This window comes from Balaenoptera acutorostrata, chromosome 20 (assembly GCF_949987535.1).
Source record: "Balaenoptera acutorostrata chromosome 20, mBalAcu1.1, whole genome shotgun sequence".
In the NCBI taxonomy this organism is placed as follows: domain Eukaryota; kingdom Metazoa; phylum Chordata; class Mammalia; order Artiodactyla; family Balaenopteridae; genus Balaenoptera; species Balaenoptera acutorostrata.
Genome location: NC_080083.1, coordinates 9,149,215 through 9,169,347, shown reverse-complemented (window position 1 = coordinate 9,169,347; position 20,133 = coordinate 9,149,215). Strand labels below are relative to the sequence as shown.

The 20,133-nt window shown below is 53.4% G+C and overlaps 5 pseudogenes; all 5 read right to left on the bottom strand.

Annotated features, from left to right (window-relative positions):
• Positions 1 to 904: 904 nt before the first annotated feature.
• On the bottom strand, positions 905 to 4,761 carry LOC130705913 (uncharacterized protein SPEM3-like; annotated as a pseudogene).
• A 1,015-nt stretch (positions 4,762 to 5,776) lies between these two features.
• On the bottom strand, positions 5,777 to 8,170 carry LOC130705912 (uncharacterized protein SPEM3-like; annotated as a pseudogene).
• Positions 8,171 to 9,118: 948 nt separating this feature from the next.
• On the bottom strand, positions 9,119 to 11,579 carry LOC130705911 (uncharacterized protein SPEM3-like; annotated as a pseudogene).
• Positions 11,580 to 12,527: 948 nt separating this feature from the next.
• On the bottom strand, positions 12,528 to 14,987 carry LOC130705910 (uncharacterized protein SPEM3-like; annotated as a pseudogene).
• Positions 14,988 to 15,924: 937 nt separating this feature from the next.
• Positions 15,925 to 19,814, bottom strand: LOC130705909 (uncharacterized protein SPEM3-like; annotated as a pseudogene).
• Between the last annotated feature and the right edge of the window lie 319 nt (positions 19,815 to 20,133).

The window sequence follows — 20,133 nt, the reverse complement described above, 5'->3', positions numbered from 1 at the left end:
CCTAAAACACAAGGTTTCCTAGTCAGTGACCAAGAGAGGTCTTGTCCCTCAGTAACCAAGAGCCCCAAACACAGCCCAGAACGGGGGAGGCAAGTTTCCATACCTCTGGTCGTGACCCAAGAGACCAGATCAGGAAAACTGAAGCCTGGGCTTCTTCTCACAGTCTGGGGAAATCAGGCGTTGGGTGTCCATGCCTACATCTTACCTCCTCCCCAGAGGGTGGCTTCTGAGCCACCCTAAAAAGAACTAAGTTCTCTGGGCTCTGGGGGAGCTTTAAGATGCTGCGGGTGGGTGACAGGGAAAGGAAAATTGCTCTAAACTCTAAAGCACTGCTCTCCAATAGCATTTTCCATGGTAATGGAAACGTTCTAAATCTGTGCCGTCCAACACAGTATCCGCTAGCTCCATGTGACTACTGAGCACTTAGAAGATCATGACACTGAGGAACAGATTTGTTTTCTTTTTTGGCCAAGCCATGAAGCTTGCAGGGTCTGAGTTCCCCGACCAGGGATTGAACCCCGTCCACAGCAGTGAAAGCGCCAAGTCCCAACAACTGGACCACCAGGGAACAGAATTGGACGCCAGGGAAATTCTGTTTACTGAGGAAGAGAATTTTTAACTTTTTAACTTAATTTTTAACAGAATTACTTTTCCTTAATTTTAACTAATTTATATTCTAATAGGCATATTTGGCTAGTGGCTACTGTAATTGACAATGCAGCTCTAGGGCCTTGGGGATAGCGGATTTAGCTAGACAGCGATGGAGGGAAAGCAGGAATAGTTTAGCTCCTCATCAGGCCCTATGGGATGGGGCTGGGGTGGATGTCCTCAAACAACCAGAGAACACTTCTCTTGTCTCTTTATTCCTCATGCATATCTGTCCCCTCTTTCTCTAAGTTTCTCATCACACACTGATATCCCCACTCCTTGATGGTCTCCGGTGAGTTGTTGGATGTCTCTCAGTGAAGGCGCCTGGGAGACAGAGCTTCGCACTTGTCCCTGCCCGCTCTGAACTGTCTCTGGCGGGCGTCCAAGACCCCATGCCCTAGCCGGGTGCCTGACCCAGGACGGTAGGGCTTCCAGCTGGTTTTGGGAGGCGTAGACATCTGGCGATAGTTCTGGTAGGCTGGAGGAACTGTATCCATGGGGTGGTACACCCAGTCTTGGCTGCCTGCTCGCCACGAGGATGATTGCAGCTCAATCAGTACAGGTACCTCTGAGAAGGTTTGCAGGTCATTGTAGGTCACTTGAGCCTTGGGAGAGCAGGAGTTCTGACTGGGTGGGACAGAAGTCCATGGTATGTGCTGCCCTGCATCCTCCTTTCGAAGAACTGCCTCAGATATAAATGAGTTTCAGGTCTGATGTGGGCCCAAAACTTGGACAGAGTCAGTTCCTAGAGGGTTCTTGTGGAGGCCAGGATTTGGGATAAGGCATGAGTTGTTATGGAGGCCTGATCTCTTGGATGAGCCAGAGTCTTGAGTAAGGGCTGGACCCTTATGGGGGCCAGGATCTCGATTAATTCCTGAGTACTTGTGGAGGTTAGGGTCGTGGGTATGTTCTGAGCGCCTGTAAATTCCAGCATCTTGGGTAAGGCCACATCTCCTTTTGACTTCAGTGGCTTGGGTAAGGCCTGGATTCTTATGAAGGACAGAATCTTGTGTAAGGCGTTGGCTCCTGCAGACTCCACAATCTTGGGTAAAACCTGGATTCTTGTAGTCTCCTGAGTCTCGGGTGAGGCTTGAGCCCTTATGGAGGCGAGGGGTTTGCACAAGGCCTGGGCTCTTATGGAGACCAGGTTCCTGGCAAAGGCCTGAGCTCTTGTTGACTCCAGAGTCTTGGGCAAGGTATGGACTCTTCTGTGGCCCAGAATCTTGGGTAAAGTCTGGACTCCTAGAGACTCCTGGATCTTGGGCACTACCTGTACTCTTGTAACATCCAGAATCTTGAGAAGGGTGTGGGCTATTATGGAGGTCAGTTCTTTGGGAGAGCTCTTGACTTTTATAGAGTACAGTCTCTTGGTTTCGTTCTAGATTCCTATAGACTCCAGAATCATGCATAAAGCCTGAGCTCCTCTGAATGTCAGAAGTTTGGAGAAATGGTGTGTTCTTGTGGAGACCAGAGGGTTGGGGGAGATACGGGCTTTTAAAAAAACGTCCATCTCGAGTAGAACCTAAGCTCTTCTGGGAGCCAGAACCTTGGGTAATGACTGGATTCTTCTGAAGGTCAGAGTCTTGGGAAAGGCTTGGATTCTTGCAGAGATAAGGGTCTTGGGTAAGGCCTGGAAGCTTGTGGAGGCCTGGATCTTGAGCAAGGCCTGGGTTCTTTGGGCGGCCTGGCTCTTGGGTAAGGCCTGGGTTCTTGTGGAGACCTGGGTCTCGGGTAAGGCCTGGGTTGTTGTGCCGGCCTGGATTTGGGGTAAGGCCTGGTTTCCAAAAGACTCTACAGTCTTTTGAAAGGCCTGGGGTCCTTTGGAGGACAGAGCCTTGGCTGAGGCCTAGACTCTCACGAAGTTCAGGGGGTTGGGGCTGGTTTGGGGTTTGGGAAGTAGTGGATAACTGGGGAGGGATGGGGCCCTGGGAAGAGAGGACAGACGGAGGAGACTTGGAGGTTGGGGGAAAGGTGGGGGGTTGTATTAAGGTGGAGGGCTTCTGGTGGTTGCTGTGTTGATGAAAGACAAAGGATCTGGGAGAAACAAGAGGCAGTGAAAGAGCGCATGGTGGAGTCATGGTGCATAGTGAGCTCTGGGCACTGGTTGGAGAATGGAAGCAAGGTTGAGAAGGTGCAGCATCCTTGGAGTACACCAGGAATTTGGGGTAGACTGGAGCCTGGGGGTCCGTGTTTCTCTTCTCAGAACTGCAAGGATGGAAGCTGCAGTAAGGGAAGGTCTTGGACTGCACAAATTTGTCTTTGGCATCATTTGAGATCTTCCATTCCATATTCCCCAACTCCAGGTAACCCAGTATGGATCCTGTGGAGGGCTTGGCACTGTCCCCACTACATTGCTTCAGTGTTTGCTCAGCTGTACCAGAGCTCACCAGACCATGCCCCTCTTGGGGCCTGCAGACGGTACCCAAGTCCTTTCTGGAGTACCCAGAGATCTGAGGCAGACACACATGGACCACGTTCTGCTTTACCCTGCGGAAATCGTAGACCACTTGGCCGGAGGAGAGGCCTTGGCTGAAGGCAGACAAGGTAGAGGGAATAGAAACTAGGATGGGGGTAGGGGTGGTGGAAGGGACCGGAGTGGTCGTCAGGGCCATGGCGAGCGCTGGGACAGAGGTTGTGGCAGAGATCGGGACAGGGGCTGGTGTAGGGGCTAGGGCAGGAGTAGTAGCAGGGGCAGAAGTTGGGGGAGAGACTGGGGCCGAAGTTGGGGGAGGGACCAGAGTGTTGGCATGGGTATAGGTCAGATGAGCATGGGTCAGGGTGCAGAGAGAAGTGTGGCCCAGGGACTGGGCTGAGGCATTTGAGGGGGCCTGGGCGTGGGCCTGGGCAGGGGTATGGGCTGAGGTATGCTCAGGGCCATGGAACTCGGCAGGGCTGCGCTCAGGGGTGAGGGCTGGGGAAGGGGTCTGAGCCTGGGGGGTGGTGTGCTCAGGGGGGTGGAACGTGGAGCAGGCCTGGGCCTGAGGTGGGGCGTGCTCAGCGGGGTGGGTTGAGGGGAAGGTCTGGGCCTTGGCAGGTGTGCGCCCAGTGGGGTCCACTGGGGAGAAGGCCTGGGCCTGGGCGGAAGTGTGCTCATGGGCGTGGCCTCGGGAGCAGGTCTCGGCCTGGGTGGTGGTGTGCTCAGGGGGGTGGGCTGAGGAGAAGGTCTGGGCCTTGGCAGGAGCATGCGCAGGGGGCTGAACTGGGGGGCGGGTCTGGGCCCGGGCTGGGGCCTGGGCTGGGTCATAGTCTGGGGTCTTCGTCTTGCTCTCTTGGGGCAGGCGGAGTGGAAGCACGTCCACCTTGCTCACCCTGCGGAGCTTGGAAGATGTCTCTTGCCTGGAGTAAAAGGTGGCTCGGGACTTTAAGGCTGTGACCGGAGGGGCCTCGCCAGCTCCCACTCCCCCCTCCTTCCACAGTCCCCGTGGAGCCTCCATGGGAGCCCCAGCCCGTCCACACTGAGGCGGCATCCAGCAGCAGCCAGAAGCCTTCTCATTTTTTGTGTCTGGTATCCACGAGTCAAGGTGGTTTGGGTGCCCGAGCAGGAAGCTTGGGCGATGGCGGAAGCGGGAAGAAACGCTTGAGCACTGGTTCTTGGGATCCACGGAGCAGCGCATGCACATGCCATGGCTGCCTACACAGCTGGCTTGCTTGTCTGCGGGGAAAGGCGAGATGGGACAGGGCCTGGGTTCCTGAGGGGCTGAGAATCGAGGCAGGGATAGAAGAAAGGGGACAGGCCCACATCCCCTGAGCCCAGGCTGGCGCCCACTCACCTTTGGGGAAAATATGACGGAAAAGTGTCCTCATGAGCTCTTCAGATGCCTCCAGAGCTGAGGGAAGCAGGGGAGGGGGGAGGCCGGGAGCAGGGTGAGCCCTGAAATCCAACCCTTGTCCGGCCACACCCCAGCAGCCCTCCCACCTCAGTCCCTTCAAGACCCCAGGGTTCCCCAAACCCCACTGCCCAGATCCTGCCCTGACCAGAGTCACCACGTTGATCCCCATGTTGAGCAAGATGAAGCTGCCCAGGATCAGAAGAATTGAGTCTCCTAGGTCCTGGCATTACCTGGGGTTGGTGCCAGAGCACGGCAGGGCTCGGTAGTGGGTGTGCTCACCCATGGCCGGGGGTCCCAGGGGTCTCTTTCCCAGGGGTCTGTCTCCACAGTGAACTAGGCCTAAGTCCATGGGCAAGAAAATTAAGTGGAGACACCTCGAGAAAATTAGAGGCCTATGAAGGAGGGCACCGTCAGAATCCAAGGCTCAATTTGGGGAGCCTAAAACACAAGGTTTCCTAGTCACTGACCAAGAGAGGTCTTGTCCCTCAGTAACCAAGAGCCCCAAACACAGCCCAGAACGGGGGAGGCAAGTTTCCATACCTCTGGTCGTGACCCAAGAGACCAGATCAGGAAAACTGAAGCCTGGGCTTCTTCTCACAGTCTGGGGAAATCAGGCGTTGGGTGTCCATGCCTACATCTTACCTCCCCCCCCAGAGGGTGGCTTCTGAGCCACCCTAAAAAGAACTAAGTTCTCTGGGCTCTGGGGGAGCTTTAAGATGCTGGGGGTGGGTGACAGGGAAAGGAAAATTACTCTAAACTCTGAAGCACTGCTCTCCAATAGCATTTTCCATGATGATGGAAACGTTCTAAATCTGTGCCGTCCAATACAGTATCCGCTAGGTCCATGTGAATACTGAGCACTTAGAAGATCATGACACTGAGGAACAGAATTTTTTTCTGTTTTGGCCAAGCCATGAAGCTTGCAGGGTCTGAGTTCCCCGACCAGGGATTGAACCCCGGCCACAGCAGTGAAAGCGCCAAGTCCCAACAACTGGACCACCAGGGAACAGAATTGGACGCCAGGGAAATTCTGTTCCCTGAGGAAGAGAATTTTTAACTTTTTAACTTAATTTTTAACAGAATTACTTTTCCTTAATTTTAACTAATTTATATTCTAATAGGCATATTTGGCTAGTGGCTACTGTAATTGACAATGCAGCTCTAGGGCCTTGGGGATAGCGGATTTAGCTAGACAGCGATGGAGGGAAAGCAGGAATAGTTTAGCTCCTCATCAGGCCCTGTGGGATGGGGCTGCGGTGGATGTCCTCACACAACCACAGAACACTTCTCTTGTCTCTTTATTCCTCATGCATATCTGTCCCCTGATATCCCCACTCCTTGATGGTCTTCGGTGAGTTGTTGGATGTCTCTCGGTGAAGGCGCCTGGGAGACAGAGCTTCGCATTTGTCCCTGCCCGCTCTGAACTGTCTCTGGCAGGCGTCAAAGACCACATGCCCTAGCCGGGTGCCTGACCCAGGACAGTAGGGCTTCCAGCTGGTCTTGGGAGGTGTAGACATCTGGCGATAGTTCTGGCAGGCTGGAGGAACTGTATCCATGGGGTGGTACACCCAGTCTTGGCTGCCTGCTCGCCGGGAGGATGATTGCAGCTCAATCAGCACAGGTACCTCTGAGAAGGTTTGCAGGTCATTGTAGGTCACTTGAGCCTTGGGAGAGCAGGAGTTCTGACTGGGTGGGACAGAAGTCCATGGTATGTGCTGCCCTGCATCCTCCTTTCGAGGAACTGCCTCAGATCTAAATAACTTTCGGGTCTTATGTGGGCCCAAAGCTTGGACAGAGTCAGTTCCTAGAGGGTTCTTGTGGAGGCCTGGATTTGGGGTAAGGCCTGGGTTTCTGGAAACTCTACACTCTTTTAAAGGTCCTGGTGTCCTTTGGAGGACACAGCCTTGGTTGAGGCCTAGACTCTCACGAAGTTCAGGGGATTGGGGCTGGTTTGGGGTTTGGGACGTAGTGGATAACTGGGGAGGGATGGGGCCCTGGGAAGAGAGGGCAGACGGAGGAGACTTGGAGGTTGGGGGAAAGGTGGGGGGTTGTATATTAAGGCGGAGGGCTTCTGGTGGTTGCTGTGTTGATGAAGGACAAAGGATCTGGGAGAAACAAGAGGCAGAGAAAGAGTGCATGGTGGAGGCATGGCGCATGGTGAGCTCTGGGCACTGGTTGGAGAATGGAAGCAAGGTTGAGAAGGTGCAGCATCCTTGGAGTACACCAGGAATTTGGGGTAGACTGGAGCCTGGGGGTCCGTGTTTCTCTTCTCAGAACTGCAAGGATGGAAGCTGCAGTAAGGGAAGGTCTTGGACTGCACAAATTTGTCTTTGGCATCATTTGAGATCTTCCATTCCATATTCCCCAACTCCAAGTAACCCAGTATGGATCCTGTGGAGGGCTTGGCACTGTCCCCACTACATTGCTTCAGTGTTTGCTCAGCTGTACCAGAGCTCACCAGACCATGCCCCTCTTGGGGCCTGCAGACAGTACCCAAGTCCTTTCTGGAGTACCCAGAGATCTGAGGCAGACACACATGGACCACGTTCTGTCTGGGCCTGGGGGGTGGTGTGCTCAGAGGGGTGGGTTGAGAAGTTCTGGGCCTTGGCAGGTGTGCGCCCAGTGGGGTCCACTGGGGAGAAGGCCTGGGCCTGGGCGGATGTGTGCTCATGGGCGTGGCCTCGGGAGCAGCTCTCGGCCTGGGGGGGGTGGTGTGCTCAGGGGGGTGGGCTGAGGAGAAGGTCTGGGCCTTGGCAGGAGCATGCGCAGGGGGCTGAACTGGGGGGCGGGTCTGGGCCCGGGCTGGGGCCTGGGCTGGGTCATAGTCTGGGGTCTTCGTCTTGCTCTCTTGGGGCCGGCGGAGTGGAAGCACGTCTACCTTGCTCACCCTGCGGAGCTTGGAAGATGTCTCTTGCCTGGAGTAAAAGGTGGCTCGGGACTTTAAGGCTGTGACCGGAGGGGCCTCGCCAGCTCCCACTACCCCCTCCTTCCACAGTCCCCGTGGAGGCTCCATGGGAGCCCCAGCCCGTCCACACTGAGGCGGCATCCAGCAGCACCCAGAAGCCTTCTCATTTTTTGTGTCTGGTATCCACGAGTCAAGGTGGTTTGGGTGCCCGAGCAGGAAGCTTGGGCGATGGCGGAAGCGGGAAGAAACTCTTGAGCACAGATTCTTACGATCCACGGAGCAGCGCATGCACATGCGATGGCTGCCTACACAGCTGGCTTGCTTGTCTGCGGGGAAAGGCGAGATGGGACAGGGCCTGGGTTCCTGAGAGGCTGAGAATCGAGGCAGGGATAGAAGAAAGGGGACAGGCCCACATCCCCTGAGCCCAGGCTGGCGCCCACTCACCTTTGGGGAAAATACGATGGAAAAGTGTCCTCATGAGCTCTTCAGATGCCTCCAGAGCTGAGGGAAGCAGGGGAGGGGGTAGGCCGGGAGCAGGGTGAGCCCTGAAATCCAACCCTTGTCCGGCCACACCCCAGCAGCCCTCCCACCTCAGCCCCTTCAAGACGCCAGGGCTCCCCAAACCCCACTGCCCAGATCCTGCCCTGACCAGAGTCACCATGTTGATCCCCATGTTGAGCAAGATGAAGCTGCCCAGGATCAGAAGAATTGAGTCTCCTAGGTCCTGGCATTTCCTGGGGTTGGTGCCAGAGCACGGCAGGGCTCGGTAGTGGGTTTGCTCGCCCATGGCCGGGGGTCCCAGGGGTCTCTTTCCCAGGGGTCTGTCTCCACAGTGAACTAGGCCTAAGTCCATGGGCAAGAAAATTAAGTGGAGACACCTCGAGAAAATTAGAGGCCTATGAAGGAGGGCACCGTCAGAATCCAAGGCTCAATTTGGGGAGCCTAAAACACAAGGTTTCCTAGTCACTGACCAAGAGAGGTCTTGTCCCTCAGTAACCAAGAGCCCCAAACACAGCCCAGAACGGGGGAGGCAAGTTTCCATACCTCTGGTCGTGACCCAAGAGACCAGATCAGGAAAACTGAAGCCTGGGCTCTTTCTCACAGTCTGGGGAAATCAGGCGTTGGGTGTCCATGCCTACATCTTACCTCCCCCCCCAGAGGGTGGCTTCTGAGCCACCCTAAAAAGAACTAAGTTCTCTGGGCTCTGGGGGAGCTTTAAGATGCTGGGGGTGGGTGACAGGGAAAGGAAAATTACTCTAAACTCTGAAGCACTGCTCTCCAATAGCATTTTCCATGATGATGGAAACGTTCTAAATCTGTGCCGTCCAATACAGTATCCTCTAGCTCCATGTGACTACTGAGCACTTAGAAGATCATGACACTGAGGAACAGAATTTTTTTCTGTTTTGGCCAAGCCATGAAGCTTGCAGGGTCTGAGTTCCCCGACCAGGGATTGAACCCCGGCCACAGCAGTGAAAGCGCCAAGTCCCAACAACTGGACCACCAGGGAACAGAATTGGACGCCAGGGAAATTCTGTTCCCTGAGGAAGAGAATTTTTAACTTTTTAACTTAATTTTTAACAGAATTACTTTTCCTTAATTTTAACTAATTTATATTCTAATAGGCATATTTGGCTAGTGGCTACTGTAATTGACAATGCAGCTCTAGGGCCTTGGGGATAGCGGATTTAGCTAGACAGCGATGGAGGGAAAGCAGGAATAGTTTAGCTCCTCATCAGGCCCTGTGGGATGGGGCTGCGGTGGATGTCCTCACACAACCACAGAACACTTCTCTTGTCTCTTTATTCCTCATGCATATCTGTCCCCTGATATCCCCACTCCTTGATGGTCTTCGGTGAGTTGTTGGATGTCTCTCGGTGAAGGCGCCTGGGAGACAGAGCTTCGCATTTGTCCCTGCCCGCTCTGAACTGTCTCTGGCAGGCGTCAAAGACCACATGCCCTAGCCGGGTGCCTGACCCAGGACAGTAGGGCTTCCAGCTGGTCTTGGGAGGTGTAGACATCTGGCGATAGTTCTGGCAGGCTGGAGGAACTGTATCCATGGGGTGGTACACCCAGTCTTGGCTGCCTGCTCGCCGGGAGGATGATTGCAGCTCAATCAGCACAGGTACCTCTGAGAAGGTTTGCAGGTCATTGTAGGTCACTTGAGCCTTGGGAGAGCAGGAGTTCTGACTGGGTGGGACAGAAGTCCATGGTATGTGCTGCCCTGCATCCTCCTTTCGAGGAACTGCCTCAGATCTAAATAACTTTCGGGTCTTATGTGGGCCCAAAGCTTGGACAGAGTCAGTTCCTAGAGGGTTCTTGTGGAGGCCTGGATTTGGGGTAAGGCCTGGGTTTCTGGAAACTCTACACTCTTTTAAAGGTCCTGGTGTCCTTTGGAGGACACAGCCTTGGTTGAGGCCTAGACTCTCACGAAGTTCAGGGGATTGGGGCTGGTTTGGGGTTTGGGACGTAGTGGATAACTGGGGAGGGATGGGGCCCTGGGAAGAGAGGGCAGACGGAGGAGACTTGGAGGTTGGGGGAAAGGTGGGGGGTTGTATATTAAGGCGGAGGGCTTCTGGTGGTTGCTGTGTTGATGAAGGACAAAGGATCTGGGAGAAACAAGAGGCAGAGAAAGAGTGCATGGTGGAGGCATGGCGCATGGTGAGCTCTGGGCACTGGTTGGAGAATGGAAGCAAGGTTGAGAAGGTGCAGCATCCTTGGAGTACACCAGGAATTTGGGGTAGACTGGAGCCTGGGGGTCCGTGTTTCTCTTCTCAGAACTGCAAGGATGGAAGCTGCAGTAAGGGAAGGTCTTGGACTGCACAAATTTGTCTTTGGCATCATTTGAGATCTTCCATTCCATATTCCCCAACTCCAAGTAACCCAGTATGGATCCTGTGGAGGGCTTGGCACTGTCCCCACTACATTGCTTCAGTGTTTGCTCAGCTGTACCAGAGCTCACCAGACCATGCCCCTCTTGGGGCCTGCAGACAGTACCCAAGTCCTTTCTGGAGTACCCAGAGATCTGAGGCAGACACACATGGACCACGTTCTGTCTGGGCCTGGGGGGTGGTGTGCTCAGAGGGGTGGGTTGAGAAGTTCTGGGCCTTGGCAGGTGTGCGCCCAGTGGGGTCCACTGGGGAGAAGGCCTGGGCCTGGGCGGATGTGTGCTCATGGGCGTGGCCTCGGGAGCAGCTCTCGGCCTGGGGGGGGTGGTGTGCTCAGGGGGGTGGGCTGAGGAGAAGGTCTGGGCCTTGGCAGGAGCATGCGCAGGGGGCTGAACTGGGGGGCGGGTCTGGGCCCGGGCTGGGGCCTGGGCTGGGTCATAGTCTGGGGTCTTCGTCTTGCTCTCTTGGGGCCGGCGGAGTGGAAGCACGTCTACCTTGCTCACCCTGCGGAGCTTGGAAGATGTCTCTTGCCTGGAGTAAAAGGTGGCTCGGGACTTTAAGGCTGTGACCGGAGGGGCCTCGCCAGCTCCCACTACCCCCTCCTTCCACAGTCCCCGTGGAGGCTCCATGGGAGCCCCAGCCCGTCCACACTGAGGCGGCATCCAGCAGCACCCAGAAGCCTTCTCATTTTTTGTGTCTGGTATCCACGAGTCAAGGTGGTTTGGGTGCCCGAGCAGGAAGCTTGGGCGATGGCGGAAGCGGGAAGAAACTCTTGAGCACAGATTCTTACGATCCACGGAGCAGCGCATGCACATGCGATGGCTGCCTACACAGCTGGCTTGCTTGTCTGCGGGGAAAGGCGAGATGGGACAGGGCCTGGGTTCCTGAGAGGCTGAGAATCGAGGCAGGGATAGAAGAAAGGGGACAGGCCCACATCCCCTGAGCCCAGGCTGGCGCCCACTCACCTTTGGGGAAAATACGATGGAAAAGTGTCCTCATGAGCTCTTCAGATGCCTCCAGAGCTGAGGGAAGCAGGGGAGGGGGTAGGCCGGGAGCAGGGTGAGCCCTGAAATCCAACCCTTGTCCGGCCACACCCCAGCAGCCCTCCCACCTCAGCCCCTTCAAGACGCCAGGGCTCCCCAAACCCCACTGCCCAGATCCTGCCCTGACCAGAGTCACCATGTTGATCCCCATGTTGAGCAAGATGAAGCTGCCCAGGATCAGAAGAATTGAGTCTCCTAGGTCCTGGCATTTCCTGGGGTTGGTGCCAGAGCACGGCAGGGCTCGGTAGTGGGTTTGCTCGCCCATGGCCGGGGGTCCCAGGGGTCTCTTTCCCAGGGGTCTGTCTCCACAGTGAACTAGGCCTAAGTCCATGGGCAAGAAAATTAAGTGGAGACACCTCGAGAAAATTAGAGGCCTATGAAGGAGGGCACCGTCAGAATCCAAGGCTCAATTTGGGGAGCCTAAAACACAAGGTTTCCTAGTCACTGACCAAGAGAGGTCTTGTCCCTCAGTAACCAAGAGCCCCAAACACAGCCCAGAACGGGGGAGGCAAGTTTCCATACCTCTGGTCGTGACCCAAGAGACCAGATCAGGAAAACTGAAGCCTGGGCTCTTTCTCACAGTCTGGGGAAATCAGGCGTTGGGTGTCCATGCCTACATCTTACCTCCCCCCCCAGAGGGTGGCTTCTGAGCCACCCTAAAAAGAACTAAGTTCTCTGGGCTCTGGGGGAGCTTTAAGATGCTGGGGGTGGGTGACAGGGAAAGGAAAATTACTCTAAACTCTGAAGCACTGCTCTCCAATAGCATTTTCCATGATGATGGAAACGTTCTAAATCTGTGCCGTCCAATACAGTATCCTCTAGCTCCATGTGACTACTGAGCACTTAGAAGATCATGACACTGAGGAACAGAATTTTTTTCTGTTTTGGCCAAGCCATGAAGCTTGCAGGGTCTGAGTTCCCCGACCAGGGATTGAACCCCGGCCACAGCAGTGAAAGCGCCAAGTCCCAACAACTGGACCACCAGGGAACAGAATTGGACGCCAGGGAAATTCTGTTCCCTGAGGAAGAGAATTTTTAACTTTTTAACTTAATTTTTAACAGAATTACTTTTCCTTAATTTTAACTAATTTATATTCTAATAGGCATATTTGGCTAGTGGCTACTGTAATTGACAATGCAGCTCTAGGGCCTTGGGGATAGCGGATTTAGCTAGACAGCGATGGAGGGAAAGCAGGAATAGTTTAGCTCCTCATCAGGCCCTGTGGGATGGGGCTGCGGTGGATGTCCTCACACAACCACAGAACACTTCTCTTGTCTCTTTATTCCTCATGCATATCTGTCCCCTGATATCCCCACTCCTTGATGGTCTTCGGTGAGTTGTTGGATGTCTCTCGGTGAAGGCGCCTGGGAGACAGAGCTTCGCATTTGTCCCTGCCCGCTCTGAACTGTCTCTGGCAGGCGTCAAAGACCACATGCCCTAGCCGGGTGCCTGACCCAGGACAGTAGGGCTTCCAGCTGGTCTTGGGAGGTGTAGACATCTGGCGATAGTTCTGGCAGGCTGGAGGAACTGTATCCATGGGGTGGTACACCCAGTCTTGGCTGCCTGCTCGCCGGGAGGATGATTGCAGCTCAATCAGCACAGGTACCTCTGAGAAGGTTTGCAGGTCATTGTAGGTCACTTGAGCCTTGGGAGAGCAGGAGTTCTGACTGGGTGGGACAGAAGTCCATGGTATGTGCTGCCCTGCATCCTCCTTTCGAGGAACTGCCTCAGATCTAAATAACTTTCGGGTCTTATGTGGGCCCAAAGCTTGGACAGAGTCAGTTCCTAGAGGGTTCTTGTGGAGGCCTGGATTTGGGGTAAGGCCTGGGTTTCTGGAAACTCTACACTCTTTTAAAGGTCCTGGTGTCCTTTGGAGGACACAGCCTTGGTTGAGGCCTAGACTCTCACGAAGTTCAGGGGATTGGGGCTGGTTTGGGGTTTGGGACGTAGTGGATAACTGGGGAGGGATGGGGCCCTGGGAAGAGAGGGCAGACGGAGGAGACTTGGAGGTTGGGGGAAAGGTGGGGGGTTGTATATTAAGGCGGAGGGCTTCTGGTGGTTGCTGTGTTGATGAAGGACAAAGGATCTGGGAGAAACAAGAGGCAGAGAAAGAGTGCATGGTGGAGGCATGGCGCATGGTGAGCTCTGGGCACTGGTTGGAGAATGGAAGCAAGGTTGAGAAGGTGCAGCATCCTTGGAGTACACCAGGAATTTGGGGTAGACTGGAGCCTGGGGGTCCGTGTTTCTCTTCTCAGAACTGCAAGGATGGAAGCTGCAGTAAGGGAAGGTCTTGGACTGCACAAATTTGTCTTTGGCATCATTTGAGATCTTCCATTCCATATTCCCCAACTCCAAGTAACCCAGTATGGATCCTGTGGAGGGCTTGGCACTGTCCCCACTACATTGCTTCAGTGTTTGCTCAGCTGTACCAGAGCTCACCAGACCATGCCCCTCTTGGGGCCTGCAGACAGTACCCAAGTCCTTTCTGGAGTACCCAGAGATCTGAGGCAGACACACATGGACCACGTTCTGTCTGGGCCTGGGGGGTGGTGTGCTCAGAGGGGTGGGTTGAGAAGTTCTGGGCCTTGGCAGGTGTGCGCCCAGTGGGGTCCACTGGGGAGAAGGCCTGGGCCTGGGCGGAAGTGTGCTCATGGGCGTGGCCTCGGGAGCAGCTCTCGGCCTGGGGGGGGGGTGTGCTCAGGGGGGTGGGCTGAGGAGAAGGTCTGGGCCTTGGCAGGAGCATGCGCAGGGGGCTGAACTGGGGGGCGGGTCTGGGCCCGGGCTGGGGCCTGGGCTGGGTCATAGTCTGGGGTCTTCCTCTTGCTCTCTTGGGGCAGGCGGAGTGGAAGCACGTCCACCTTGCTCACCCTGCGGAGCTTGGAAGATGTCTCTTGCCTGGAGTAAAAGGTGGCTCGGGACTTTAAGGCTGTGACCGGAGGGGCCTCGCCAGCTCCCACTACCCCCTCCTTCCACAGTCCCCGTGGAGGCTCCATGGGAGCCCCAGCCCGTCCACACTGAGGCGGCATCCAGCAGCACCCAGAAGCCTTCTCATTTTTTGTGTCTGGTATCCACGAGTCAAGGTGGTTTGGGTGCCCGAGCAGGAAGCTTGGGCGATGGCGGAAGCGGGAAGAAACTCTTGAGCACAGATTCTTACGATCCACGGAGCAGCGCATGCACATGCGATGGCTGCCTACACAGCTGGCTTGCTTGTCTGCGGGGAAAGGCGAGATGGGACAGGGCCTGGGTTCCTGAGAGGCTGAGAATCGAGGCAGGGATAGAAGAAAGGGGACAGGCCCACATCCCCTGAGCCCAGGCTGGCGCCCACTCACCTTTGGGGAAAATACGATGGAAAAGTGTCCACATGAGCTCTTCAGATGCCTCCAGAGCTGAGGGAAGCAGGGGAGGGGGTAGGCCGGGAGCAGGGTGAGCCCTGAAATCCAACCCTTGTCCGGCCACACCCCAGCAGCCCTCCCACCTCAGCCCCTTCAAGACCCCAGGGCTCCCCAAACCCCACTGCCCAGATCCTGCCCTGACCAAAGTCACCACGTTGATCCCCATGTTGAGCAAGATGAAGCTGCCCAGGAACAGAAGAATTGAGTCTCCTAGGTCCTGGCATTTCCTGGGGTTGGTGCCAGAGCACGGCAGGGCTCGGTAGTGGGTTTGCTCGCCCATGGCCGCGGGTCCGAGGGGTCTCTTTCCCAGGGGTCTGTCTCCACAGTGAACTAGGCCTAAGTCCATGGGCAAGAAAATTAAGTGGAGACACCTCGAGAAAATTAGAGGCCTATGAAGGAGGGCACCGTCAGAATCCAAGGCTCAATTTGGGGAGCCTAAAACACACGGTTTCCTAGTCACTGACCAAGAGAGGTCTTCTCCCTCAGTAACCAAGAGCCCCAAACACAGCCCAGAACGGGGGAGGCAAGTTTCCATACCTCTGGTCGTGACCCAAGAGACCAGATCAGGAAAACTGAAGCCTGGGCTCTTTCTCACAGTCTGGGGAAATCAGGCGTTGGGTGTCCATGCCTACATCTTACCTCCCCCCCCAGAGGGTGGCTTCTGAGCCACCCTAAAAAGAACTAAGTTCTTTGGGCTCTGGGGGAGCTTTAAGATGCTGCGGGTGGGTGACAGGGAAAGGAAAATTACTCTAAACTCTGAAGCACTGCTCTCCAATAGCATTTTCCATGATGATGGAAACGTTCTAAATCTGTGCCGTCCAATACAGTATCCTCTAGCTCCATGCGACTACTGAGTACTTAGAAGATCATGACACTGAGGAACAGAATTTTTTTCTTTTTTGGCCAAGCCATGAAGCTTGCAGGGTCTGAGTTCCTTGACACTGCCCTGACCAGTTCCCTGGTCACAGCAGTGAAAGCGCCAAGTTCCAATAACTGGACCACCAGGGAACAGAATTGGACGCCACGGAAATTCTGTTTCCTGAGGAAGAGAATTTTTAACTTTTTAACTTAATTTTTAACAGAATTAATTTTCCTTAGTTTTAACTAATTTATATTCTAATAGGCATATTTGGCTCGTGGCTACTGTAATTGACAATGCAGCTCTAGGGCCTTGGGGATAGCGGATTTAGCTAGACAGCGATGGAGGGAAAGCAGGGATAGTGTAGCTCCTCATCAGGCCCTGTGGGATGGGGCTGGGGTGGATGTCCTCAAACAACCACAGAACACTTCTCTTGTCTCTTTATTCCTCATGCATATCTGTCCCCTCTTTCTCTAAGTTTCTCATCACACAATGATACCCCACACCTTGATGCTCTCCGGTGAGTTGTTGGATGTCTCTCGGTGAAGGCGCCTGGGAGACAGAGCTTCGCACTTGTCCCTGCCCGCTCTGAACTGTCTCTGGCGGGCGTCCAAGACCCCATGCCCTAGCCGGGTGCCTGACCCAGGACAGTAGGGCTTCCAGCTGGTTTTGGGAGGCGTAGACATCTGGCGGTAGTTCTGGCAGGCTGGAGGAACTGTATCCACGGGGTGGTACACCCAGTCTTGGCTGCCTGCTCTCCACGAGGATGATTGCAGCTCAATCAGTACAGGTACCTCTGAGAAGGTTTGCAGGTCATTGTAGGTCACTTGAGCCTTGGGAGAGCAGGAGTTCTGACTGGGTGGGACAGAAGTCCATGGTATGTGCTGCCCTGCATCCTCCTTTCGAGGAACTGCCTCAGATATAAATGAGTTTCAGGTCTGATGTGGGCCCAAATCTTGGACAGAGTCAGTTCCTAGAGGGTTCTTGTGGAGGCCAGGATTTGGGATAAGGCATGAGTTGTTATGGAGGCCTGATCTCTTGGATGAGCCAGAGTCTTGAGTAAGGGCTGGACCCTTATGGGGGCCAGGATCTCGATTAATTCCTGAGTACTTGTGGAAGTTAGGGTCGTGGGTATGTTCTGAGCGCCTGTAAATTCCAGCATCTTGGGTAAGGCCACATCTCCTTTTGACTTCAGTGGCTTGGGTAAGGCCTGGATTCTTATGGAGGTCAGAATCTTGTGTAAGGCGTTGGCTCCTGCAGACTCCACAATCTTGGGTAAGACCTGGATTCCTGTAGTCTCCTGAGTCTTGGTAAGGCTTGAGCCCTTATGGAGGCGAGGGGTTTGCACAAGGCCTGGGCTCTTATGGAGACCAGATTCCTGGCAAAGGCCTGAGCTCTTGTTGACTCCAGAGTCTTGGGCAAGGTATGGACTCTTCTGTGGCCCAGAATCTTGGGTACAGTCTGGACTCCTAGAGACTCCTGGATCTTGGGCACTACCTGTACTCTTGTAACATCCAGAATCTTGAGAAGGGTGTGGGCTATTATGGAGGTCAGTTCTTTGGGAGAGCTCTTGACTTTCATAGAGTACAGTCTCTTGGTTTTGTTCTAGATTCCTATAGACTCCAGAATCATGCATAAAGCCTGAGTTCCTCTGAATGTCAGAAGTTTGGAGAAATGGTGTGTTCTTGTGGAGACCAGAGGGTTGGGGGAGATATGGGCTTTTAAAGAAACGTCCATCTCGAGTAGAACCTAAGCTCTTCTGGGAGCCAGAACCTTGGGTAATGACTGGATTCTTCTGAAGGTCAGAGTCTTGGGAAAGGCTTGGATTCTTGCAGAGATAAGGGTCTTGGGTAAGGCCTGGAAGCTTGTGGAGGCCTGGATCTTGAGCAAGGCTTGGGTTCTTGGGGAGGCTTGGCTCTCGGGTAAAGCCTGGGTTCTTGTGGAGACCTGGGTCTCGGGTAAGGCCTGGGTTCTTGTGGAGGCCTGGATTTGGGGTAAGGCCTGGGTTTCTGGAAACTCTACAGTCTTTTGAAGGGCCTGGGGTCCTTTGGAGGACAGAGCCTTGGTTGAGGCCTAGACTCTCACGAAGTTCAGGGGGTTGGGGCTGGTTTGGGGCTTGGGAAGTAGTGGATAACTGGGAGGGATGGGGCCCTGGGAAGAGAGAACAGAAGGAGGAGACTTGGAGGTTGGGGGAAAGGTGGGGGGTTGTATTACGGTGGAGGGCTTCTGGTGGTTGCTGTGTTGATGAAGGACAAAGGATCTGGGAGAGGGCTTCCCTGGTGGCGCAGTGGTTGAGAATCTGCCTGCCAATGCAGGAGACGCGGGTTCGAGCCCTGGTCTGAGAAGATCTGCAAAAAAACAAAAACAAAAACAAAAAAACCCCCCAAAAATCCCAGAAATCTTGTTTCTGGCACTTTCAAAAACTGCGGGAAAAAGTACATAATAAAGAATACATATATATCTACACACAAATTATATATATTATATATATATATATATATACACACACACACACACACACACACACACACACAGCGGAACCATAAGAGAGACTGAGGAAGGCCTTGGAGGCAGGGGGCAGATGCGTTAACAGTCCCCCTATATCCTTAACCTGCACTCCTCTGAGGCAAAAAGGCACAGAGATGGAAGGGGTTGAGGATGGACCAGGGAATTTGAATTTTAGAACAGGTCAAAATTCTACAACCATGGACATTTTGGGAGAACTGAGACTGTAGACATTTATTTTTTTGAAAATATGATTCAGGAAAATAGTTTCCAGAATTTGGTGGTTCTGGGCAACAAAGGAGATTGTGGCGAAATGGCGATTAAAATACATGTATCTGAGTTGGGGAACTTGAATATTGTGAATTTCACATGTTGGAAATTTGGGATTTTGCAATTTTGTCTTTTGAAAATTATCAAGTCTTGTCAGTTTGTGCCCTCTTTCCCCATGTTCCCTGGGAAGAAGGGTGACGGTGGAGTGGAAAGGCCACTGGTTCTGTGCCACAGCACGCAAGATTTAGAATTCTACAGACTCTAGCTCTATACGTAGTGAGGACCCAGATTTAGAGAAACTGACCAATATTTATCTCCGCATTTGTGTGTGTGTCCAACTCTCTAGGCCAATAAACCAACAAGACAAACGAACTGTGCTCCACAGTGGGATGCCAGGTGCAATTATTGGCGTGGCTGGTGGGTCTGGCTGGACAGGGACATGCTAACCTTGTCCCACAGGGATCCCTACAAGTTGTAGCCCTATTCTCCCTCTTAGGACAACAACTTCCAGCGATTGAGTAGGTGTGAGAGCCTGTTGACCCTAGGTACTTCATTGTAATTGCTGCAGCCACTAGGCTCAAGCTGACTTTGCTCTGACCTCCAGGCAGAAACATTAACACAGCCTGCTGGGCACAAGATCTTCATCCCCCAGATGAAGCCTTTTCTCCAAACTGAAAGGAAACTGAGGCACAAAATGTGTGATGGCCACAAGAGACACCAACACCCTTTCTTGTTCCACTCCTGGCCTCCCACGGGCTTCAACTCCCTGTCCCTCCTCCCCTCCCCTGTATTTTGTCTAGTGTTATGCAGGGATGGGCAAGTAAAATGAGTGGTCAGGTGGGTGGGGCCTTTGAGGAATTCTGGTCCAAATACCTTGACCAGAGTGGGCAGCCACTAATCAGCTCTAGCAGGTTGCTGCCAACAGGGGAATCAGACCTGGTGCTACTGTAGTTCTTAAAAAGTTTCAAGAGAAGCCAGAAATCCAAATTTCTCTGTGAAATATCCACATTTTAAAAGTAGCAAACCAATTCAAATTTTAAATTCTGCTGGCCAACAACATGGGCCAAACAAAACACACCAGTTTGTAACCTCTGATGTATACTGCATAATGCTTTTGTTCTCATCTTCTCATATGATCCTCAGACTAGGGAGCAGATACTATTATTAGCTTCATTTTACAGATGGGGAAACTGAGGCACAGAGCAGTTTAGTAGCTTGTCCAAAGTTTGAGCACCAAAGCTGGAACTTGAGGTTTTTACAGTGTGCTTTTTTATCCTCATTACAAATGCATCCTTTCAGAAATAACTTTTTTTATCCTAATGATAATACATACTACAAAATACAATAAACTACAGAAAGGTAAAAACAAAGAAAAAACGACCACTAGTCCCCAACATGCAAATATAAGCGATATTAGTGTATTTCCTTACAGAAAAAAATTTCCCTATTCATTCAACCAGAGGTAGCGGCCATATAGGTTAGGATCTGTGCTAGGTGCTGGGGATATTACAGTGAACAGACATAGTTCCTGCCCTCAGAAGGCTTACAAGCTAGCGCTTGTTCTTTGTTCCATTCATTGCCAACCTAGGTGTGAATATCCAATGGAGCTTCTTCAAGAAGCCAAAGAGTAAATAAGCGGATAGTGCATTTCAGGTGGGCCCAAGGCCCCCATCTGCCCAGTCCCACTTGGGCTTCCTCCCTAGAAACGAAATGATGAGAGGATTGGACTCCTAGTGAAGGAGTTAAGATGCAGAAAGGGATAGGGCTTGAGAGTACTACCAAACTAACTCTC